Raw genomic sequence first — 23,953 nt, forward strand, 5'->3', positions numbered from 1 at the left:
TTGGTTTTAATGTTGTGATAAATGCCATGACCAAAAGCAACTAGGGAGGAAAGGGTTTGTTTCATCTTAGAACATGTAGTCTTTCCTGAGCAAAAGTCAGGGCAGGAACTCAAGATAGGAATCTGGAAGCAGGAACTGAAGCAGAGACCAGAGAGAAGTGTTGCTTCCTGGCTTACTCCTGATGGCTTGCTCAATCTGCTTTCTTATACAACTGCCCAGCAGTGACACCTCCCACAGTGGTCTTGGCCCTCCCACTTCAGTCAAGAAAATGTCCCACAGGCTTATTACAGGACAATCTGATGAAGGGAATTTCTCATTGAGATTCCCTCCTCCCCGATGACTCTAGTTCGCATCAAGTTGACAGAAACAAAACCCATTAACCAATATACTAAATCATATAGATTGGATTATATATGCATTAAAATCTCAGGAGGAGAACAGAATAGTATTGGCTAGAATAGAGACAAGAGGAGGGAATTTGAAGGATAAATAACAACTTGAGAGCCAGGATCTCCAGGTCCTTGGAGATTTGGGAAATGCAATGGGCCAAGGTAAATCCTAGAGACAGCCACCATTTTGGCCTGCCAACAAGCACAAGCATCAAGGACTGGTGCAACGAAGGTCCTGAGCACCACAATGAAAATTTAATAATAATAGCACTCTAAGCCTTAGGCAGAAGGCAAGTGGGACTGAGAATCAAGTCTTTTCTACCTCCTGAGTCGGTAAGCTTCAAAGGCAGAAACAGGAAGATTACTGCCAGCTCCGAGACAAGATCCAGGTCAGCCAAGGCCCCTAAGACCCTGTCTCAAAAAAGAAAAGAAAGAATTGTAGAATAGTGTGAAATGACCTCAGCTGCCAAGTACAGCCAGTTCACAGTATTCCATTTCACAGAAGCAGCAGGAAAGCCCACGTGAGCCGCCATTGAACTTCTGATCAGTGGCTCTCTCACCTGGAACAAAGTTGATGACAGCTGCCTTAAATCTGCTATTAGAGCACAGGGGGTAAGCAATGTGAACTACACAGGGCAGGCCCTTGCACACACTGATGTGGAATAAATGTCACGGATGGCAGTAGAAGGCTAGTGGTCATTGCTGAAAACTAACTCCAGTCTGTAGATGCAGAGCTATCTAAATCTGGAAAAGCCTAAAGACTATCTCCTCCAGCCCTCGCTGAAGTCTGAAGAGATGGGGTGACTTATCCCAGCTCTCTGAGCCATTTTACCATGCCTGTGAGGTTCCCCAGCCCTAACCTGAAGAAACTAGCCATCAGTGCCCTTGAAATGCTAAATCAGTGCTGACTCAAGAATCCTATTTGAAGGATTGCTGAGCAGGAGCTGCCTCTTGTCAGGAGGTCCAGATGAGAACACCAAATTCTGCAAATAGTAGTTTTCAGCTCTGCACAAACCACTTCCAGAGTAGAAACTGGACAAAGGCCACTATAGAATTAAACTTTCTTAAGCAGCTTCCTCCAAACTACCTTCCTTTTTACTTTAACTTTCAAGGCAAATAAAATAATATTTAAAAATAAAATAAAATTCCTCTTTAGTATCCAGAAGTAGACATCAAACCCATCTTTAAAGCTATGACATTTCTGAGAAGATTCTAGAATTTCCCATTCCTAGAAATGTACGTAAAAATCATTTCACAAAACACTTGGTGTTGTTCCTAATAAAAAACAGCACAACACTTATGTTGGTGTGGCTCCAGATAAGCAAACTGTGTTCTTCTACTGCCCCCATCTGGCAGATGTTGGGAAAAGACAGGCTACATGGCCTGAATTTTAAGAATCTGCTCCAGTTCCTCCTTTATATCTCTTCCCAATCTGGATGCTGCAGTTTTGTCCTAACGACAGTGTCCTTTGCCTTACAAAAGCTTTTCAGTTTCATCAGGTCCCATTTATTAATTGTTGAACATAGATCCTGAAGTATGGTGTTCTGTTCAGGAATTTGTCTCCCCTACCAATGAGTTTAAGGCTATTTTTTCTTCTCTTAGATTGAATGTACCTGATTTTATGTTGAGGTCTTTGATCCACATGGACTCAAGCTTTGTGCACCGTGATGAATACAGATCTACTTACATACATCTACATGCAGACATCCAGTTAGACCAGCACCATTTGCTGAAGATGCTTTCTTTTTCCATTGTATGATGTTGACTTCTTTGTCAAAAATCAAATGTCCATAGGTGTGTTTCTTTATTCTGGGTCTTCAAATTGATTCTATTGATCAACCCGTCTGTTTTTATGCCAATACCATTCTGTTTTTACTATTTTGTTTTGTAGCACAACTTGAAGTCAGAGATGGTGATACCTCCAGAGTTCTTTTATTGTACAGAATTATTTTAGCTTTTCTGGGTTTTTTAGTTTTCCATATGAAGTGAGGGTTGCTCTTTCAAAATGTGTGAAGAATTGTGTTGGAATTTTGGTGGGAATTGCAGTGAATCTATAGATTGCTTTTCGTAAGATGGCCATTTTTACTATGTTAATCCTACCAACCCATAAGCATGGGAGATCTTTCCATCTTCTGATATCTTCTTCAATTTCTTTCTTCAAATACTTCCATACTGGGAAAAGATCTTCACCAATTCTGCATCTGACAGAGGACTAATAGTCAAAATATATGAAGAACTCAAGAAATTAAACACCAACAAACCAAATAATCCAATAAAAATGGAGTACAGAGCTAAACTGAGAATTCTCAACAGAGGAATCTCTAAGGGCTGAGAAGTACTTAAAGGAATAATCAATGTCCTTAGCCATCAAGGAAATACAAATCAAAATGACTCTGAGATCTCCATTAGAATGGCTAAGATCGAAAACTCAAGTGACATCACATGTTGGCAGGGATGTGGAGCAAGGGGAACACTCCTCCATTGGTGGTGGGAATGCAAATTTTTAGGGCCAGTTTTGAAATCAATCTGGCACTTTCTAAGAAAACTGGTAATAGCTCTACCTTAATGCCTAGCTATACCACTCCTGAGCATATACTCAGAGGATGCTTCACCATTTAACAAGGATACCTGCTCAATTATGTTCACAGCAGCTTTATGTGTAATGGCCATAAACTGAAAACAACCCAAATGTCCCTCAACTGAACAGTGGATAAAGAAAATGTGATACATTTACACAATGGAATACTCAACTATTAAAAACAAGGAAATCATGAAATTTTCAGGCAAATGGATGGAACTAGAAAAGATCATCCTGGGGGTGGTTCAGAGGTTAAGAGCACTGGCTGCTCTGCCAAAAGTCCTGAGCTCAATTCCCAGCAACCACATGGTGACTTAGAACCATCTATAATGAGATCTGGTGCCCTCTTCTGGCCTGCAGGCCTACATGCAGACAAAACACTGCATACTTAATAAGTGTTTTAAAAAGGAAGAAAGAAAGAAAAAAGAAAAAGATCATCCTGAGTGAAGTAACTCAGACCCAGAAAGACAGACATGGTATGTTTTATGATAAAAAGAAAAAAAAAAAAGATGCCAGACATTAGAATATATTAAGTTTATTAAGTGAGCATGGGGAGAGAAGGAAAGGGGGGAGGGGTATGCCACAGAGTGACAGAGACAAAGACAGACACAGAGACAGAAGAAGAGAAAGGAAGCAGATAAGGGGGTAAAAAGAGAAAGAGCCACGAGGAGGGTCTGCCCTTTTATGTACTGGGCAGGGCCACGCCCCCATGGCAGGTAGGCAATGGCACCACAGGTAGGCAGACTGAAACAGAATCCTAACAATATGTACTCACTTATAAGTGGATATTGGTCATATAGTACAGGATAACCATTCTACAATCCACAGACCCAAGGAAGCTAAGTAATTTCTTAGGAGGGCCCAAGGAAGCATGCGTGAATGTCACTCAGAAAGGAAAATGCAATAGACACTGGATGTGTGATGAAGAGACAGAGCTGGGTAGGAGAGAGGATGGGATGGGGAACAAAGGTGGGGATCAGGCTGGGGGAGAGCAGTGGTGGGAGATGAGAGGGGCTGAGAGTAGGGCAGCCAACGGGAGGCACCTCTGAGACCAGGGATGCAGTAGGCTCCTGGGTGGGTGTGGGGATAACTCTAGCTGACACTCCTAGGTGCACGGGATATGGAGACTGAAGTGGCCACCTCCTATACCCAGGCAGGACTTCCAGTGGAGAGAGGAGAACACCAACCTACCCGCAAAACCTTTGACCCAAAATTTACCCTGCCGACAAGGTATGCAGGGATAAAAATGGAGCAGAGATTGAGGGAAGAGCCAAACAATGACCGGCCCAACTTGTGACCCACCCCATGGGAGAGATCCAGCCCCCGACACTATTAATGATACTCTGCTATGCTTGTAGACAGGAGACTAGCATAACCATCTTCTGAATGGCTCCACCCAGCAGCAAATGGAAACAAATACAGAGACCCACAGCCAACAATAAGTAGGGAGTCCTGTGGAAGAGTTGGGGAAAAAAATACAAGATCTGGCAGAGACAAGAACTCCAGAAGAACACCAACAGAGTCAACTAACCGAGGTCCATGGGGGCTCAAAGAGACTGAATCATCAACAAAAGAGCAGGCATTGACTGGATCTAGGTCCCCTACACATATGTAGCTGATGGGCAGCTTGGTCTTCATGAGGGCCCCCCTAGCAACTGGAGCAGAGGCTGACTCTCTGACATGGATCTGCTGCCTGCTTTTAGATCACTTTCCCCTAGCTGGGCTGCCTTGTCTGGCCTGATGTGACTTGATATGTGGGGGGATGGGGAAGATGGAGAGAGGAGAAAGGGGAAAGAGGGTGGGAGGGCAGTACTGGGAGGAGAGGAGGGAGGGGCTGCTATAGGGGTGTAAAGTGAATAAAATAAAGAAATAAATTTAAATTTTAAAAAATATCTCTCATCCTTGTAATCCCTTTGCTCCCACCTTGTTGATACACAGCTGTAGTAGGTAGTTTCTTTCCTGAAAACAGCTACAAAAGATAAGTAACCCACCAATTTTAAAGACAGCTCCAAGATTCTGAAAGGACAACAAACAAGAAAATTACTCAAATGCATTTGTATCCGACAAGAATCTGAAGGAAGAAATAAATCCTGCTCCTTGGCTTGATGAATGGATCGTATGGGGCTGGGCATGCTGGCATACCTGATTGATTGATACCCCAGCTCTAGGGAGGCAGAGACAGGGGGATCACTGTGTGTGAGCCGAGCCTAGTCTACATAACAAGCTGCAGGTGCACCAGAATTACTTAGCAAGCAAGACCTTGTTTCAGAAGAAAAAACAAAAAACAAAAAACAAAAAACAAAAACCAAGAAGCAAGCAAAAGGTGAGAGCTGCTGTGTTTAGGCAATCACTGAGAGTCCAGTAAATGCAAGGCGAGCTGTAGAAGTGGCCACCTGAGCTACCTTTGTGGTAAAGCATCAGAAAGGAAAGGTGAAGGTCAACAGTGATTGTGGCTAAACAGAAACCAATTTGCAGAATGAAACTGGCCTCTGATACCGTGTGCTTCTTGAAGCATAGAAAAAAGGCTCCAGGGATGATTTCAGGGGAGTAATACGTCTCTATCCAGGTAACTGTCAGTTCTGATGAGATGTGCTATGCCACAGTAACAATCATAAAATCTCAGTGTCGTAATCCAGAAGAAGTTTATCACCCAAATCCACACGGTCAAAGCTCCAAGTGTTTATCACACTATAATACACTTGTCCTTTTTTTTTTTTTTTTCCTTCATGACAGACTCTAAGTTATTTGGAAGTAGGTACTGGATCCAGTTCTATGGTATATTTCTGATGCTTACCATGTCTAAAACTCATGTGCTCAGAGAATATCTATTGAATAAAAGGGTGAAGTGAAAGATGAAGAACTGATGAAAGCCAGACAGATGTCAAACTGGAAGAAAGGCAAGACCTTGTAAACTTGTTGGAGATTTTTTAAATTGGGGGGGGGGGGGGACGGATAGTTCATTTAGAATTGTAAAAGAAAAAGAAAGTGGATACTAACATGTAAAAGAAATTAAGGAATCTTGCATGGAAACCCAGGACACCTTTTTACCTCTTTTTTCTTTTTCTTTCTTTCTTTCCTTTTCTCTTCCTGTGGCCTTCAATTTATCATCTACCAGAGACTGAATTTCAAACTTCTATCCTAAAGGCTGTACCATTTTTCTCTACTTCTTAGCACAACCCCTTACTGCTTATGCTCCCGGGTATATGAGGCTAACACAAGAAATCTCCATATTACTATCCGTTTGTTTATGCATTTACTTATGTAGTTTCTTTAGAGTCAGGTAACACTATGCTGCTAAGGCTGGCCTTGAGCTCCCAATCCTCCTGCCTCAGACTCCTGTATCTTCTGTGTAATTCCTAAAAAGTCTACAGACTATAATTTTTATCTAAAGTGGAATGGAGTGCTTACTGTGAAATTATTAAAAAAAATATGCTGGGATAAAATTTCTAAACATCAATCTTGCAGCTTAGTAAGAAATACATCCAGGGCAGTTTGTCCATAAATAAGATTTTATGGCAATTTAATAGTATTCATGCTTCAATCCTTTGCACTTTTAGATTAAACAGTGGTTTATAATCTGTACCAAAAACAAAGCACAAAGCTACTAGCCCTGACTTCTTCTTCATGGCTGGCCCAAGGCATTGATCCTGGGTCCCCAGTGTAAAGAGCCTCCCACCCCCATCCCCATGGTTAGGGGAGTACTGAACTGCCAGCAGCTTAAATTCGCCTGACCTTCTGCATACTCACATTAGACAAGATGATTATTACTGGACTGCAAAATACTAGCCAAAGAGCAGGCAGATTACACAGTGTGTCTCGTAAGTGGTATGTTGCTATGGTTTCCCACTGAAAGGACAGATTTCTCACTGTTAGGTGATCCACATTCGCCAGGATTGAACCAAAATGTTTCTGCAGGGCAGTGGGCTATCCTTTATACACAGCTTCATTTGGCCAAGTCCGTCTCAGATCAGCAGGCAGCGTGCTGTTTCTAGAAGTATGTCGTCACTGAGTGCACTAGAATTTGCAGGAGGCTCAAGAGGCTGAGGCTGGGTCATGACATCTTTGGGTAGGAGAATCTTTCCTGAACTTACTATAACTCCTATGCAAAACTGAGAATGTGGCACTCCTGTACATAAACAGCCCTCCAAAAGCTCCCAACATGCTCTTAAGATACAGCCAAATGAAGCTGCCTGCTGTGGCTGTTGTTCTCAGCGCTCAGGATTCTTTCTTACACTCATCTGGCTTGAGCTGCCCACCCAGCTCACAGCTGCAAGGCACATTTACCTTCTGTATTTCATTCAGAATGCCCATAAAATTCCAGGTTTTCATTTTATTTTATTTTATTTCAGGTTTTCATTTTAATGGGGCCTTGTACATGCTTTTTGTTTTTGAATTCTTGGCCTACCTTGATTCTTATAAATCCTTCAGGGCTCCTACTGAGCTTTTAAAAACAAGGAAATCCCAAAATTTGTGGACAAATGGACGGGGCAAGAAATGATCATAATGAGTGAGTTAACCCAGAAGCAGAAAGACTCACATGGTATATACTCACTTATAACTGGGCACTAGCCCAAAAGGCATGTCCCATTAAAGTCTTCACTTACTAGGAGATTGGGATAGATGTGAGGACATCCTACTGAGACTCTAGGTAAGAGAAATATAGGAGACAGGGAAATAGAAGGACCCAGAGGGTCCTAGAAACCTCCAAGAAGAACATTGTGATGGGTGGATCGGGGCCCAGGGGGGTCTGCTCAAAGTATTGCACTAACCAAGGACAATACAAGTAGTAAACATTGAACCTCTACTCTGTTCTACCCAATGGACAGGACATTCTCCATAGTTATGTGGAGAGCGGGGACTGACTCTGACATGAACTCTGGTGCTCCATATTTGACCACCTCCCCTTGGTGGGGAGGCCTGATGGCACTCAAAGAAAGAATAAGCAGGCTACCAAAATGAGACTTGATAGCCAATGACCATGTAGTGGAGGAGGAGGTCACCCTTGGTCTTAGACATAGGGAAAGGGAATAGGGTGAAAGTGAGAGGGAGGGAGGAATGGGAGGATAAAATTAATGGGCTAACAATTTAGTTGTAATCTGAATAAATTAATAAAATTAAAATATAAAATAAATCCTTCAGGGCTCAAGTTAAATATCCTATCCTGAGGTACCATCAGTGTCAAAATTAACAGCCACCATGCCATCTGACAGAACCCCACATTTTCATTTGGTAGCACTTGCCGAAACTTGAAATGGATTCTATATTTCTGTGATTTTCTAATACACACACACACACACACACACACACACACACACACACACACACACACACACACACCAAGCTGAAAAGCATAGGCTTTCCTAAAACTACAAAACTTGGCACATAGTTATTTAATATTGAGTGAACAAGTCAGCCTACTAACTTTAATCCACCTTTAATTAATAACTAGGCAGGTCTGAATGTCTACTTATTTATTTAACAAGTGATTAAATTGATCATTTCAAAGAGATCCTTGTCCTTAATAAGAAAAACATATAGGAAGAAGATGAACAAATAGGTACATACCGAAGAAAAGACAAGTTCTGTTGTGTCCTGAACACAGTTCTGCTAGTAATCAATACAACACATCCAACATAGTTGTGTTGTATATTCATCTGAAGGATCTTGTAAAAGATAGGACAGTGTGTCCCATGGTAATTTTTAGTTTACCCTGAACATGTGGTTAGGAGGGAAGACAGGCAAAGATTCTCAGAGAGGGAGAGGAAACTTTAAAGGGTATGTATGAAAGTGGTGGGCTTTGCTGAAGAGTTCCTCAGGGAGATAGAAGAACACAGGTTTGGAAAAGGGAGTAGATGGGTAGGGTGATGAAAAGGTAGCTTGCTCCAGGGTCAAGGAAACCTAGCCAGGGCATCACTTGCACATAGGAGCTTAAGGAAGTCAGTAGCTTTCAGAGACCTGGTTCTTCCTGGGCTATGCAAAGAGCTCATAAAAGCGCTCTGTGAAGGCTCGGAACCCTGATCTGGTTCCAAAATTATTTTAGGGTTACTTCTTCAGAGGCGGGAATGCTAGAGTAGTGATGAAGGGCGATAAGGGAAAGCTTCTGATCAAAGGAATCAAATCTCAGGGCTGAGTGGAGACCTAACAATGGCCAAGTGACAGGACTGGCTAAGGGACCACTCCTCACCCCTGAGGAAGGAAGCTCACCTTAAGTCATACTAAAGAGATGGATGTAATGGTTACCCCTTTAGTGGAATGCTGGACTTTTTCTCCCCAGAATTTCCATCCCATGGGGCAGTCTCTTACTGAGCACACATTGGGTCACATGTCTGAACACTTTTCTGACTTATTCAGAAAAGAATGTACTATTTCCATTTATTCTTTCCTTTTTCTGTTCTAAGAATTCTTTCCTTAATGTTTTGGACTTCCTTACTCTTTTTCAACAGCCCTCTTTTCCTCCATATGGCCGCCTGACACCATGTGAATAGCCTTTAAGACAGCATAACTTAAGCAACAAAACTATTTTTTCCTTCTCTTCCCCATTGTCCTCCTCTGGGCAGCAGCCAAGATAAATGGCTTACCTGTCCTTGTATGCTTTTCTTTTAAACTAATAAAACTGTCCTTGAACTTAAAAAAAAGTTCTCTATGAGGAAAAGATAAAGTGTTAGCTTTGTCATGAAAGTACCAACAATCAAATGAACCAAAATCAGGCAAGGGATATTGTCTTTTCAGTTTAAGTTCAAAACACACAGACACAGACACAACACACAAACACACACACACACACACACACACACACACACATGTATATACACATACACACACTTAGTCACACATATATTTACACAGACACATATAGACGTACATGTCTTATTTAGTGTTCTATTTCTATGAAGAAATGCAATGACCACAGCCACTCTTATGGAAGAAAACACGTAACTGGGGCTTCCTTATACAAGTTCAGAGAATTAGTCCATCGTGATCATGGCAGGAAGCATGATGGCACGTAGGCAGACATGATGCTGGAAAAGAACTTGAGAGTTCTACCTCTGGATCTGCAGGCAGCAGGAAATAAAGATAGGGGTTTGACATGGGCTTTTGAAACCTGAAAGCTCATTCCCAGTGACACACTTTCTCTAACAAGACCACACCTTCTAATCCTATCAAGTAGGGCCCCTTTGTGATGAACAAGCATTTAAATCAATTCTCATTCAAAACACCACAACATACAGACAGATAGACAGACAGACAGACAGACGGACACACACACACACACACACACACACACACACACACACACACACACACATCTGAAGTCCAGAGGAGCAGAACCAACAGGATAAATGAGAAGTCAAAGAGAGAGAGCCGAGGACTGCACCATGCGAACTTTCTTCACAGGTGGACTATGGGCCAGGGCATAGACATAGGAGGAAAGTGATGGATAAAGAGAAACTGAGTAAAACATGAGAGGTATCTTTCATTATTTTTGTTTAAGAATTTTGCATAGGCACACACTGAGTTTGATCAAACCCAATTTTAAATATGAAAAATAAAATGCCACACAACAGCTATGATCTGGAGAGGTTTATTATAGGAGCTTGGTGGAAGAAGGAAATGGGGAGTGCTCCAGGGAGAGAGAGAGAGGAGAGAGAGAGAGAGAGAGAGAGAGAGAGAGAGAGAGAGAGAGAGAGAGAGAGAGAGAGAATGAGAGAGACAGATACAGTCAGCAAGAGAGAAAGAGAAGAACAAGAGAAAATAACAGAGATAGAAAGACTGAGACAGAAAGACAGAGAAAGAATGATACTGAAAGAAGAGGGGGAATAAGAATGAGGAGGAGAAGGAGGGCTTGTCCCTTTATGGACTCTTGGGGAGGGGCACACCAATAGCAGGTAGGAAGTGACATCATAGGTTGCTAGGCAGATTGGGGCAGAAAGCTAACACTTATTCCCTCCTCTCTGCCTCCTCCTATGTCTCCCTCCCACTATTTCCTCCATATTCCATGTGTTTTGTATGGCTTTTATCCCACCCACGCAGTTGACTAAGTGCTGCTGCCAGTATATATTTGGGTGTAGGGCCATCCACTAGAGCATGGGTATTCTCAGTCTTGTAAGAAAAACTGGCTCCCCTCTAGCAGAAAATATTAAAGTTCTGATTAAGTTTTAAGTCAATTCTTTTCCTCATGGCTATGAAAGAACGCTTGGTAGAGATGACTTGAGGAAGAGAATGTTTATTTAGCTCACTGTTTGGGGGGATTATGGTCTATTACAGAAGAGAAGCCCCCATGGCTGTGGGAGTGTGAGGCTTTAGCTCATGAACATGGTGGCAGATGGGGAATAGAAAGTGAAACTGGAAGCCAGGCCAGGCTAGAACCCTTAAAGGCTTGATCCTACTGACCTACCCATGCCACTCAGGACCTGCAACCTTCCAAAATAATACCACGAAGCTGGATATCAAGCATTCTAGCACATGAGCCTACGGGGGAAGGAGATGGCATTTCATTCACAGCATGCCAAGACTGTCCTAAATTTCATATCATCTGATGGTGAAGCTGTTCTGTCGCCTAAAAGTATATGCGCTTTGCCTAAGAAATCTTCTGCTTGGGGAAGGGTAATCCCAGAACTATAGATGAAGGCAGCAAGTGGAAAAGAGTAAGCTTGCATGGGGGTGGGGCTGTGGCTCAGTGATAGACTGACTCCCTGTGATTCCCAGCACTGCAAGAACTAAAACGGACCAACGATGGGGACGTGTGATCATACACTCTCAAGTCCAGTCTATCCTACATAATGTAGAAGGAAGCTCACTGAGAAGAGTAAGATAAAGTTCAGCACAGGGTTTCCAAGTTGATACAACCAATGCATAACGTTGTCTGCCTAAGAAATTACTTATCCATCTATGCTCTAGAAAGAGTAGAATAATACAGCCATCCTTCAGTCTATCACATGTGCAAAATGCATTCCTATTTTTCTCTTAGCAAAAAAAAAAAAAATTCACGGAAAAGATAGATTTTTCATCGGCTTCCCAAAGATCTGTACATCTTGCAATTGCAGATAGTTGAATTGCTTGCAAGAATCTAAAGCAGTGATGTCTTACATCTGAGGGTGCTGTTGTATGAAAACGAGGCTCAAGGACAAAAGTCTTTCCCTCCATTATCAACACCCTGGGTGGTTGATGGAGAACATAAATTGCCATTTTGCACACCGGGCATGTGAGGCCAACACAGTGGTCTATAAATTGTAGCCCATACGCCAAATTCACCCTTAAACCTGCTTTTTCACATCCGAGAAGATAAGACCATCTTAACATATTTAATTCAGTGAAAAAAAGTAAGGTCTCCTGCTAGACGCTTATAACCGTGACACTTGGACAGTAGAGGATCATAAGCTCAAAGGTAGCCTCGGCTACATAGCGAATCTGATTTGTAAAGAAATCATTAAAAAAAGAAGTAAAATACCAATAGTTTTGTTCAATAATATGAAGTTCAAATCCCAGCACAGACATTGTGGTAAATGTTTATAATTTCAGACCATGGAGGTGAAAGCCAGAGGAACTAAAATTCCAGGTCGCTTCTACAGAGCAAGTTTGAGCCTAGCCTGAGTTATATGAAACTGTCTCAAAACAAACAAAAATACAAATTCTGTGATTCCTAAAACACTAACATCTAATTCTGTACGCTTATGAAGTAATAGGAAAGATGTAAGGCCACTGGTTCCCATAAATTGCTTAACCTCACTCAACACGTAGCAGTGATATTGGTAACGCTCCTGTGTTCAACTCCCCCTCCTACTGAACCATCAAGTTCTCTTATAGATATAAAATCTCTCAAAACTCCCCCTTTGCTCCGAGTGTCCTTCCCTGTTCTGACCTATCTTAACCTGTAAACTTTCCAGATTTTACATTAGATGCCACATTTTTAGATGTCTTCACAGTCACCTAAATTAGGTTCCATTTTTGTGTCCTCTAAAATGAGCCTGCACTCAAAGATGTAGTGCTGTGATCTCAGCAAAACATAGATACTAATATAACTCAAAAGCTAGCAAACTTTGAATCTGAGGACTGAGTGATAATTAAATACTTTAGCTTCTCAGGCCACAATATCTCTTCACTGCCCAGTCTACTCCGCCATCAATTTAAAATCTGCCACAGACTAAGCAAATGGATGAACACTTCACTATTTTATTCATACCAGTCAACTTACTAAATTTGGTCCATAAAAATAGGTTAGCAAGCCAGACCTTATATCTAAGCATTCCAGAGAAAGAAGCAGGCAGATCATTCTGAATTCCAGTCCAGCCAAGGCTGTATAATGAGACCTTGTCTCGAAAAAAAAATGTTTTAAATAGTTTCTGAACCCCTTATATAGTCTGTACCCTTAGCTCTTACAAAACTGAGAGTTGCTGGAGAGATGGCTCAGTGGTTAAGAGCACCACCTGCTCTTCCAGAGGTCCTGAGTTCAATTCCCAGCAACCACACGGTGGCTCACAACCATCTGTAATGTGATCTGACGCCCTCTTCTGTAGATAAAGCACCCATATGAAATAAATAAATTAATTTAAAAAAAAACTGAGGGTTAAAGAAAATACTGGTATTGTTGCCAGTCAGCTGGCTGGGCTCTTCTACCCAGATAGAAAGGTCAGAGGAGAAGCTCTGCAAGTGTTGGCAATCTCATACCCACAAGTGTCCAAGGTCGAGAGGCTTGACTATCAGACCAGCCTTTCAGCTCCAAAACCTGAAAGCTACAGGCTTCTTGCTTCAGGATTTAGTAACCAGAGGCTTGTGTCTCTAGGTACTTAGACTGGAGGCCTTCGGTACCAACAGCCCCAGCCCTTGGCAGCTATTGTTATCCTTGACCCCTAGCAGCAGGCAGCACCCACTAGTGCAGTTCCTTGGCATGGATCGGGTATTGAGATCTTCAGCTCTCCAGTAGTTGCTATTTCAACTCTCAAGCAGAGGGTATGAAGGCCCTTGGCTCTTTATGCTCAGCAGCTCTCTGGACCTCTTCCAACAACCAGGACCCACAGTTTCTTGTCTTGGCTCTCTACAGCCTTCCATCTTTCTTCACTCTTGCTTTCTCTACACTTCCACTATCTCTTGTTTCTGATGCCTCTAAGCCTGGCTGTTTCTACCCTGGACACTCCCTGGTGTTCTTCAGCCACCTTCTCCTGGCTACCACTGCTTTCTTTCATGGCTGCTACTTACTATTCTATGACCACTTTGCTATCTCTGTGTGTTTCTAGTTCGGTTCATTCTAATACTGACTAAGATGAAAAGCATTTAAGAAGGGACCACCCCAGAGGATCATTTTAATAGGTCCTTACGTTGCAATGTCTCCTGGATGACTCAAAAGGTCAAACAAACAGCCTTCATATTACAACCAAAAAAAGAGAGTCAAAGTAAGAATGTTTGCACCAACCATAACCTCTGATGCAAATGATGGATTTTGATCTGCACCAATCACAAGCCTTATGCGGAACTATGCAGAAGTGTCTTCCCCTTAGTCTGGGTGAAGATGGCTGTGGGGCATGTTAGCCTGAAGTTCTGTTTTTCAAGGCTGATGCAAGCTGTCTGGAGGGGTGAAAATGGGAGTATACCAGTAGCCTGGGCTAGTAGTACTCTGCAGTTGCTGGAATGTTCTCAGAGTGAACAGCCTGACTGTCAGAAGGACAGAACGGCCAGCTGCCAGGAAAGGGAAAGCGTAACTAACTGACAGTTCCCCACTCAAGGCTGCCAGCTATAGGGAAGAGCCTGGCAAAGGGCTGCACTATGACAGTTGTGATCACTCACAGAAAGCATTAAGAGGTGTTTAGAGTAAAGGCTTAGCAAAAGCTCAGCACAGAACTAACAATCCTAAAAGCATTGAGTTCTCCCTAACTGAATTGAGCAATGCTTCAAAGTGCTTGCCTCATGCCCCAGTGCCCCAGGGAGGAGTGAACCATCTGGTCGGTCTCCATGTCGATGTTTATGTCCTCTCCAGTTCATATGTTGAAACCCAGGCCCAGGACGACAGTGCTAGGAAGCACTGTTAGGATGTGATTAGGCCTTCAAGCACGGAATCGGTGTCTTTCTGAAGAGCCAACCTAACAGAGATCCCTCACTTCTTCTGCCATAGGAAGTTACCATGGAAACAGCAGCTGTCAGTAAGGACTTAGACTCTCACTTGACACTTAGCATGTCAGTTCCTTAATTTTAAATTTTCTAGCCTCCCAAACTGTAAGAAATATGTTTTGTTATTTACAAACCATGAGACTAGGGTGTTTTGTTACAGAAACAAATACAGATTAACATAGAAAACTACTTGAAATTTCCTTTTTTGTTTGTTTGGTTTTGTAGTTTTGTTTTTCAAGACAGCATTTCTCTGTGTAGCCTTGGCTGTCCTGGACTCGCTTTGTAGACCAGGATTGTCTTGAACTCATGGCAACCCGCCTGCCTCTGCCTCCTTGAGTACTGGGGTAAAAGGCATGTGTTACTGCAGCAAGCTATTACTTGAGAATTTCAATCCACATTTTCTCACCCAGCCTAGTCCAATATTTTACTATTACTTAATATTATAAATAATAATGAAGATGAAAAGTAGGAGGGGAAAAAAACAGAATAAGGCATCCTAGAGACTTAAAAATCCCCCAGGAAATTAATGGAAGCTCTAAATCTTTGGAAATTAGAAGGGGATATAATTTTACTTGTTTTTCTGAAGTAGACAGATATGGGTAAGACCAAAAATATGCTTTCACAGCCTTGGCTGTCCTGGACTCACTTTGTAGACCAGGCTGGCCTTGAACTCTGCCTCTGCCTCCTGAGTGCTACGATTAAAGGCATGCACCACCATGCCTGGCTAATATTTTAAGTATTTAAAGATTTACTTGTTTATTACTTAACGCAGTACTCTGCCTGCATGTATGCCTATATGCCAGAAGAGGGCACAAGATCTCATTGTAGATAGTTGCAAGCCACCATGTGGCTTCTGGGAATTGAACACGGGACCTTTGGAAGAACTGCCAGTGCTCTTAACCTCTGAGCCATGTCTCCAACCCACTTGCTTGTCATTTTTGTCTCTATTCCTTTTGTGAAGCTGGAGGAGGGTTGGCCTGAAAAGAAGGATCATGTCCCTGTACCAGCTCAGTTTTCTCCTCCAAAATCACAGCTCTCTTTCAGCAAGAGATTCTATAACAAGAATTCTATAACAAGAATTCTATAAGCTTCATATATTGTCCTTGGCTAGTCACCTTATCCTAGGATTTGTGCACATGTTTCATATTCCAATTTTTCTTAAATCACAGCATTTTTGTTTGAAATGATAAGACGAAAATCAAAGGGACACAGAGAATCAAACAGAAAACCAAACTCCTATCCTGAGCTTAGGACAGTTCCTGATAGGAAGTATACTGCCTGCAACATCCTGCCAGGAGCTGAATCCGCCACAGGGAATTCCTTTTATGATCTAATGATGCTTCAAAAGGTCCAAGAGATACAGAATGGCTAATTTTGCACCTTCACCTGCGTATCACAGTGCACTTAAAACACTTACGATGACTCCAACCTGAGCCAGCTTCCATCTGCTATGCTTGCCATGATCCGGGAGTCCACTTCTTTTTACAGGAGCCCAAACCTACTCCCTCTCAGTAAACCACTGAGTCCATCTAACTAGGTGGTGTTCAACCTGTGGCTTCCAACCTCTTTGACAAACCTCTACCTCCAAAACTATTTACATTATGATCCACAACAGTAGCCAAATTACAGTTATGAAATAGCAACAAAAAAATAATTTTTATAGTCAGGGTCACCTCAACATGAGGAACTGTATTAAAGGGTCACGGCATTAGAGGGTTGAGAGCCACTGGCCTAAGCAAACCTTCTGAGTTTGCATTTATTCTATGCCCAAATAAAACTTTGCATGTGTTTTAACTTTGAGTATGACTTCTGGATTTAAAAAAGAAACAAAATTCCAAAGCAAGGCTTCCCTTAGACCAGTGACTTCCAAATAATTCCCTGCCCTGTGGGTTTCTGGTCTTGGAGAAGAGAAGAGGTGATGGGAAAGGGAGGTTTTTGACTAACGTCATGTGGAGGAGAAATGTATTAAAACTCAGCAGCCGGGACTCAGGGATCATAAGTAAGAAGCTTCTGTTTCACCTCACAAAGCCAGTATCTGTTCTTTACGGTTTCTGAGTGGGACAGGGAGAGCAAGTATGTTTAATTATCATATGAGCTATGCTATGTGAGTGTTGTCAGACAGCTTGCAATTCCTGAAACTGTAAGCAATCCAGGGAGGGGAGAGATCCAGCTCTAAGGGAGAGAGCCTGCAGGGGTAGATAGGGTCAGCTCGGGGAGGCTCTCTGCACCTGAAAAGGCTACCTTCCAATGTTCGCAAAGGGCCCAAGGATCATACTCAGCAGATTTTAAACCCACAGCTTGCTGGATCCCATTTCACACCTTCTAAACTCTAGGGAATGACCCCCAAACTGCACCTCATACACCTCCAATTCATGTAATCCCTCTGAAATTAAACGCTGAAGAATTCTGATCTGTTGACAAGAAAATTAAACATGTACTAGTGAAAATATGTTGTGACAGCAAAGACACTTGCTATCAGAGAATAAATGTTTGTGTCTCAAAGGTCACTATTTTCTTGCCGTTTTTCTAAGCATATTTCTGATGTGTCATACTCCATAAGATCTTTGTCTTGTATTGGCAGTTAACAAATATACAAAAAAGAAAATTATAAATTACTTAGTGACATCTGCCTTCTTCGTGATTTTTTAATAATGTGGTGTGTGTGTGTGTGTGTGTGTGTGTGTGTGTGTGTGTGTGTGTGTGAGTGAGTGAGTGAGTGAGTGAGTGAGTGAGTACAGATTCCAAGAGAGGACAGAGACATCAGATCCCCTGGAGCTAGAGAGAGTGGAATGTGGATCCTCTCAAGAGCAGTGCACACTTTTACTAAGCTGTCTCTCTAGCCACCATTTGCCTTCTTCTCAGGTTTCTCAGTGAATTACCTGTGCCTCTAAATGTTAGCAACATGACACCAAACACTGTAGGGTGTTCAGAGCATGTCGGGTTTTTGGTTTTTGTTTGTGTCATTTTATCCAGAGCTTCGTTTCTTCACACGGGATGCTTCAAGTTGGCAGCACAAGTCCATTGATTGTCAACATTAGTCCCATGCAATGGACAAGAGAGAAACCATTATCTGAAAACTTAAAATCTTTTCTTCTCCTTGCTATCTAATAAAATATTTCCTAATAGTAATTCTTTTATAACTTTTATAACTAGTTCTAAGTCTTGACTTCTGGATTTAGCATATATACTAGACTATATATGTCTGTACAGATGCTCATCCACAAAACACTAGCTGCATTTCCCACCCCCTAAAAAAAAACAGTTCTTCATGCTTTAATGTAAAAGGATTTGCATTTGTAGTAATGAAAATGATTCACTGAGTACGCACGTGGACCAGACACTGTGATGAACACTCTAAGTGTTAACACTCATTTGCCCTCGTGACAACTTGCGGTAGAGGTTCTGTTGCCATCTCCATTTCACAAAAGAGAGAAGTAAGGATTAACTACTCAAGGTCACATAACTGCCAAATCACAGGGATGAGATCTGAATGTGTCATCTGATGACTCCAAATCTGGTGCTGCAAGTTTTCCCAAATACGATCGGGTTCTGGTGAGCCGAAATAAGCCCCAGGCAGAGATCCAAGAGATAAAAATGTTCTTCCTTCAGCTGGGACACAAAGCAACAGGGTAGTTTTGACCATGCTATTTCCCGTCTTTGGATTTCCACTTCCTCTTCTAGAAAGAGTGGTAATTGGACTACTAGATGAATAATAAAATTGCTTCCAACACTAATATACTACAGATTTAAGAGCGGCCACTTGGCACAAAAAAAAAAAAAAGGCATCTATAGACAATGGGAGCCATCTGGATGAGGAAATGATGAATGGTAAAAGCTGTTGGAAAGGACAGTCTCAGATTACCATTCCTTGCCAGGGACCCACACACCACACTGCCTCCTGCAAATTGTCCGCAGCTGCACAGCTCTAGAGGCCACTTAGAGTGCAGAACTCTTAACAAACTGTTCAAGGCATTTGGTCTTGGGTTTCCCTGGAAGCTTATCTAGGGCCTATAAAACTCGATGTCTTGTAATTTTGCCAGGCTTATTATAAGAAGTATAACAATATTGTTTTGTTTCTTTGAACTCAATTATCACTTCACTCCAGATAAGAGAGGGGAAATGTCTTTGCAGCTTCTTCCGTGAGTCCTTGATTGGGAAAGAATTTCACATCAATCAAAATGTGAAAATCACCTAAAGACACCTGTAATGATATAACTATAGAAGAAAAACCGCCCTAGTCTCATATCTTATATGCTTGTCCCCATTTTTATAGCATTGTGCCTCCAATACTCTAGACCCCAGACCACGATGTCCATGTAAGCTCACGGGAAATCGTTACGGTCTTGTATTCTCGTGACTCCTATTTACTCTGACTCAGAAATCCTTTAGAAGCTGCCTCACCATGTGAACCCACGTGGCTCCCACACTATGATTCCTACAAAGTCGTGCTGATGAAGTAAAGGGGGCTTTATCACCACAGGCAGACCACAGGAAAACCCAATGCACATCTAATCTAATATACGTACGTATCCCTGCTCTTAAAATGTTGAAGCTATTTTTACTACTGAGATTTTTTTTTAAGCTTGCATTTTTGCCCAGATGTCCTGTCCTCTTCCATGTTTGGTCTCCTCCCCCACCTCTCTGCTTACTCGACCTCTTGGGGAAACTGCTTAAAAGCTTTGTCCTACTATTGTCCTTAATTTTTAATAAAATAGTTGTTGCTTCTACCCTCTCCTTCCAGTCATGCCAAGAGTGAATTTCTCATTCTCAAGAAAGCTGCCACTACCTGCATGCTAACACAGGGAAAGATGCTTGCAGTTCCGTTGATTTCTACCCATTCTTGGCATAACTACGAAACTTGAATTGGAGACCTATATTGCCCAGTCGCTCTATAGAATATTGTTCATGAAAAAAATCATTCTGATGGTGACTCCGTACATAACTCAAGAAGCCTCACTGCTGAATATACAATTTCTCTTCTACCATTTTTGTGTTTTTGCTAAAAATAAATAAGTAAATAAATAATTTTAGATTCCTCTTTTTCTACTCTTCACCCAATATTCCTACTTCAACAGCATTCCTAATTTCTCAGAATGCTCTAAAGTTCTCTTCTGTAATAAATAGAACACGCTTTATTCAGTGCTTTTTTAAATTTGCCCTTTTTAAAATTGTTCTGTTTTGCATGTTTGAAGCAAGGTATTACTTTTTTCCAGTTCCCCGTGTGACCACAATGGAGCATGCAGAGGTGATCTTAATAGGAATACAATCATTGTTCTTATATTATTAAAAAGGAATTGGTGCTTACACATCATGGACTTTGCTCCTTTTTCAAACATTAAGGTTTTTTTTTAGACAGTTTCTCTGTGTAGCCTTCCTTGACTATCCTGGACTCACTTTGTAGACCAGGCTGGCCTTGAACTCACAGCGATCCGCCTGCCTCTGCCTCTCGAGTGCTGGAATTAAAACTGTGTGCCACTATGCCCTGTCTTTCAAATAAATGGAAATAACCACTTGTTTAAAATAAATCAGCAAGTTGTAGCAGACTCCTGAAGTGGCAATAGTCATATCGGAAACAAAGTTCCCTTTGAAATAATGAAGTGAATGACTGGAAAGAGGTTGAACTGAAGAATCATATCTGGAAAATGATGACTGAAAAAAAAAAAACCTAAAACAACCATGTACTAGAGATAGAAAAGAATTCTCTGAACACTGCCTGTAGCTCAAGGCAATGTGCAGACAGCAGAACAACCAGTATAAAGGAGCCAGATCCAAGCCAGGACTGACATCAAAATGCACATGCACAAAAACTCCTACTAAAGCTTATTGCAAACAGCCAAACAGTTCCAACTATGTTAATCGAAACAGAGTGTGGCTACAAAGAACAAAGAAATTGATAGAGAGGTTTAAAACTGGTGCGTGCTTTCCCCCTGCCCCCCCTCTCGATATATATATATATATATATATATACACATATATATATATCCTCCCTGCCTCCCTCCCTCTTTCCAACCAGAAATCCTCAAATGAGTTTCTTCTAACCATAAGTTCAAGACTATGGTGGTTTGAATAAGAATGCTCCCCATGGGCTCATATATTTGAATGCTTAGTCATTGGTGAGGGCATTATTTGAAAGAATTAGAAGGATTAGGAGGTGTGGCATTGTTGGCGGAATTGCCTTACAAGGGCTGGGCTTTGAGCTTTCAAATGCCATGCCAAGCCCAGAGTCTTTCCCTCTGCCATGGATAAGCATGTAGCTCTCAGATCCTGTTCCACTGCCTGCTGCGTGATGCCCTGCTCCCTGCCATCCTGATAACGGACTAAACCTCCGACGCTATAAACAAGCCCTCGGTTATTTCTCTTATCTTATAAGGGTTGCCTTGGTTGTGTTTTCTCTTCACAGCAATAGAAGACTGGCTAAGACCAAGACCAAATACCTAATACTAACTGTGAAGCTTGAAGGGCTAGGTCCTTTGTGCCCCCTCCTCCCACAGCCTATTCCACTTCTCCTTCCCTTCATCCCCAAGTTTCACTTAATTAGTCATCTCATTGATGATTTCCTCCTTGACCATCATCCCTTAGCCACAGGACCCTTGCTCCTGTTCTCCTCTCTTTGTAGATGCTCTTCCCTCTTCCATTGCAGTGCAAACTAGTCTCAGGTTCTCATCCTGCAGGCAAAAGTTCAATGCGCCACTTGGGTAAGCATGGGTTTAGATACACATAAAAGTCTAAATAAAACAGCAAGGCAAGAACATTAATTCTTAATAGGAAAAAGTTTATGTTATGAAAAAATGTTGCATGGGGGGGGCAGATACCTATAATCTCAACATTTAAGTGGCAGAAATAAGAGGATCCTAAGTTCAAGGTTATTCTGAGCTAGATAGAGAGAAACCATCTCAAGGAAAAAAAAAGAAGAAGAAATTTGGGGAAAGAGAAATAGTACTGTATAGTATGAATAAGGCATGAACAATGTTTATAGATATAAAGTATATTTGTTGCTGAACATTGAATTTCCTGACCAAGATTATGATACAAATTGTATTGAATGTGTGGCAGTGGTATAGAATTAGGGGGAGGTATATGTGGAAAGAAGAGATAAAAATAATGCAGCACTTGGAAGAGTGGGCCTTGGGGACATGGGCATGGAAGAGCAGGCCACAAGGGGATGAGAGCAGCAGGTGGGGGTATCAGGGAGCTGGCGCTATCCTTTCCCAGCTCCACTACTGGAGTGAGCTGGCCCCACTCCTTACGTGGGCGTTGCTGAAGAGCTGGCCCTGGCAGTGTGGATGCAGGCTGGACCAACTCATTTCAGGGAGAGCAGGTAGGCTGACCAACTCACTTACCATGCAGGCTCAGATCCGAGGCTTTGAGTTGACCCACCTCAACATCTAAGCCATCTAGAACTTCAGGATCAGATGAAGGGACTGGTCCTGCAGATCCAAATCTGCATGCTATCCATGACACAGAATAACAACAGAATGTCAGAGAAGGGGCCCAGTGAGGATCCAGTACAGACAGAGTAGCAGACGCCAGAGGCCCCATGCCAGACCAATGAGTCATTGCAATGAACATTTGCTAGTAAAGCTGTTTGGGCAAAGGGTACACTGTGTGACACACTGTGACACACTGCAGCTTCCATGGTGAGATTTTTTTTTATGTCTTTTTTGGTTTTAGCTTGTGTTTTTTTTAAAGGGAGGAGGTTGCAAAGGAAGAGGATAGAAATAGAGGGAGGAGGGGATGAGTGGGATCGGGATGCATGATTGTGAAATTCACAAAGAATCAATTAAAAAGTATAAACAAATAGATAAACATGCTTTTATCTGTTGTTGAAGGATCATCCAAAAATGCCTAAAACTGAAAAACAAGATATAATATGACCAGTAGTTGGTTAGAATTTTGAAAGTAGGGCAAGACAGACATATCAGTGAGAAACAGTGGTTGCCTGACAACCTGAATTCAGCTCTGGGCATGTACACGAGGGAAGGAAAGAACTCTATCCACATACTTATCGTCTGATCCAGACTAATGCACTGTGGCACACATGTGCCCACACACAGACACATTGTAGGTGCATATACCCAATATAATAAATAAAGTTGAAAAGCAATAATAAACATTTAGAAAGTAGCACTAAAAGAAATACTGAGATGCATCCAAAGTGGAGAAGTGGGGATGGAAGAAAGCAGGAAATAATGATTGCTATCTTTAAAGGAAATACACAGAAATTATTTCACTCTGACATTCAGGTATACATTTATCTCAAAACTTTAAATAATAGATGTATTTGTTGATTGATTTTTGGACTTTTGATACAGTCTTTTCTTGTCATTAATTCTCATCATCCTAAAGCTACAACCCTTTAATACAGTTTCTCATGGTGTGATGAGCCCCACCATAAAATTATTTTCATTGCTACTTCATATCTGTAATATTGCTACTGTTATGAATCATAATGTAAATATATGACATGCAGGCTATATGATATACAACACCTGTGAAAGGGTCATTCAGCCCCTGAAGGGTCATGACCTACAGTTTGAGATCCACCGTTTCATGTAATCCTGGCTGTCCTGAAACTCACTATGCAACCAAGACTGACCTCAAACTCATAGAGATCTGCCTACCTCTGCCTCCCAATTACTGGGATCAAAGATATGTGCCACCACACCCAGAACAAAATGTAGCATTTATATGCTAGAAGGAAATTAAAATATGAAATCTATTGTGAATATGAGTACTTAAAAATGTGTGTGTGGGGGGGGTTATAGAAATGGCTCAGAGGTTAAGAGCACTGACTGCTCTTCCAGAGATCCTGAGTTCAATTCCCAGCAACCACATGGTGGCTCACAACTATATATAATGTGATTTGATGCCCTCTTCTGGCCTGCAG

The sequence above is a fragment of the Acomys minous genome (assembly GCF_964271855.1).
Source record: "Acomys minous genome assembly, chromosome: 16".
In the NCBI taxonomy this organism is placed as follows: Eukaryota; Metazoa; Chordata; class Mammalia; order Rodentia; family Muridae; genus Acomys; species Acomys minous.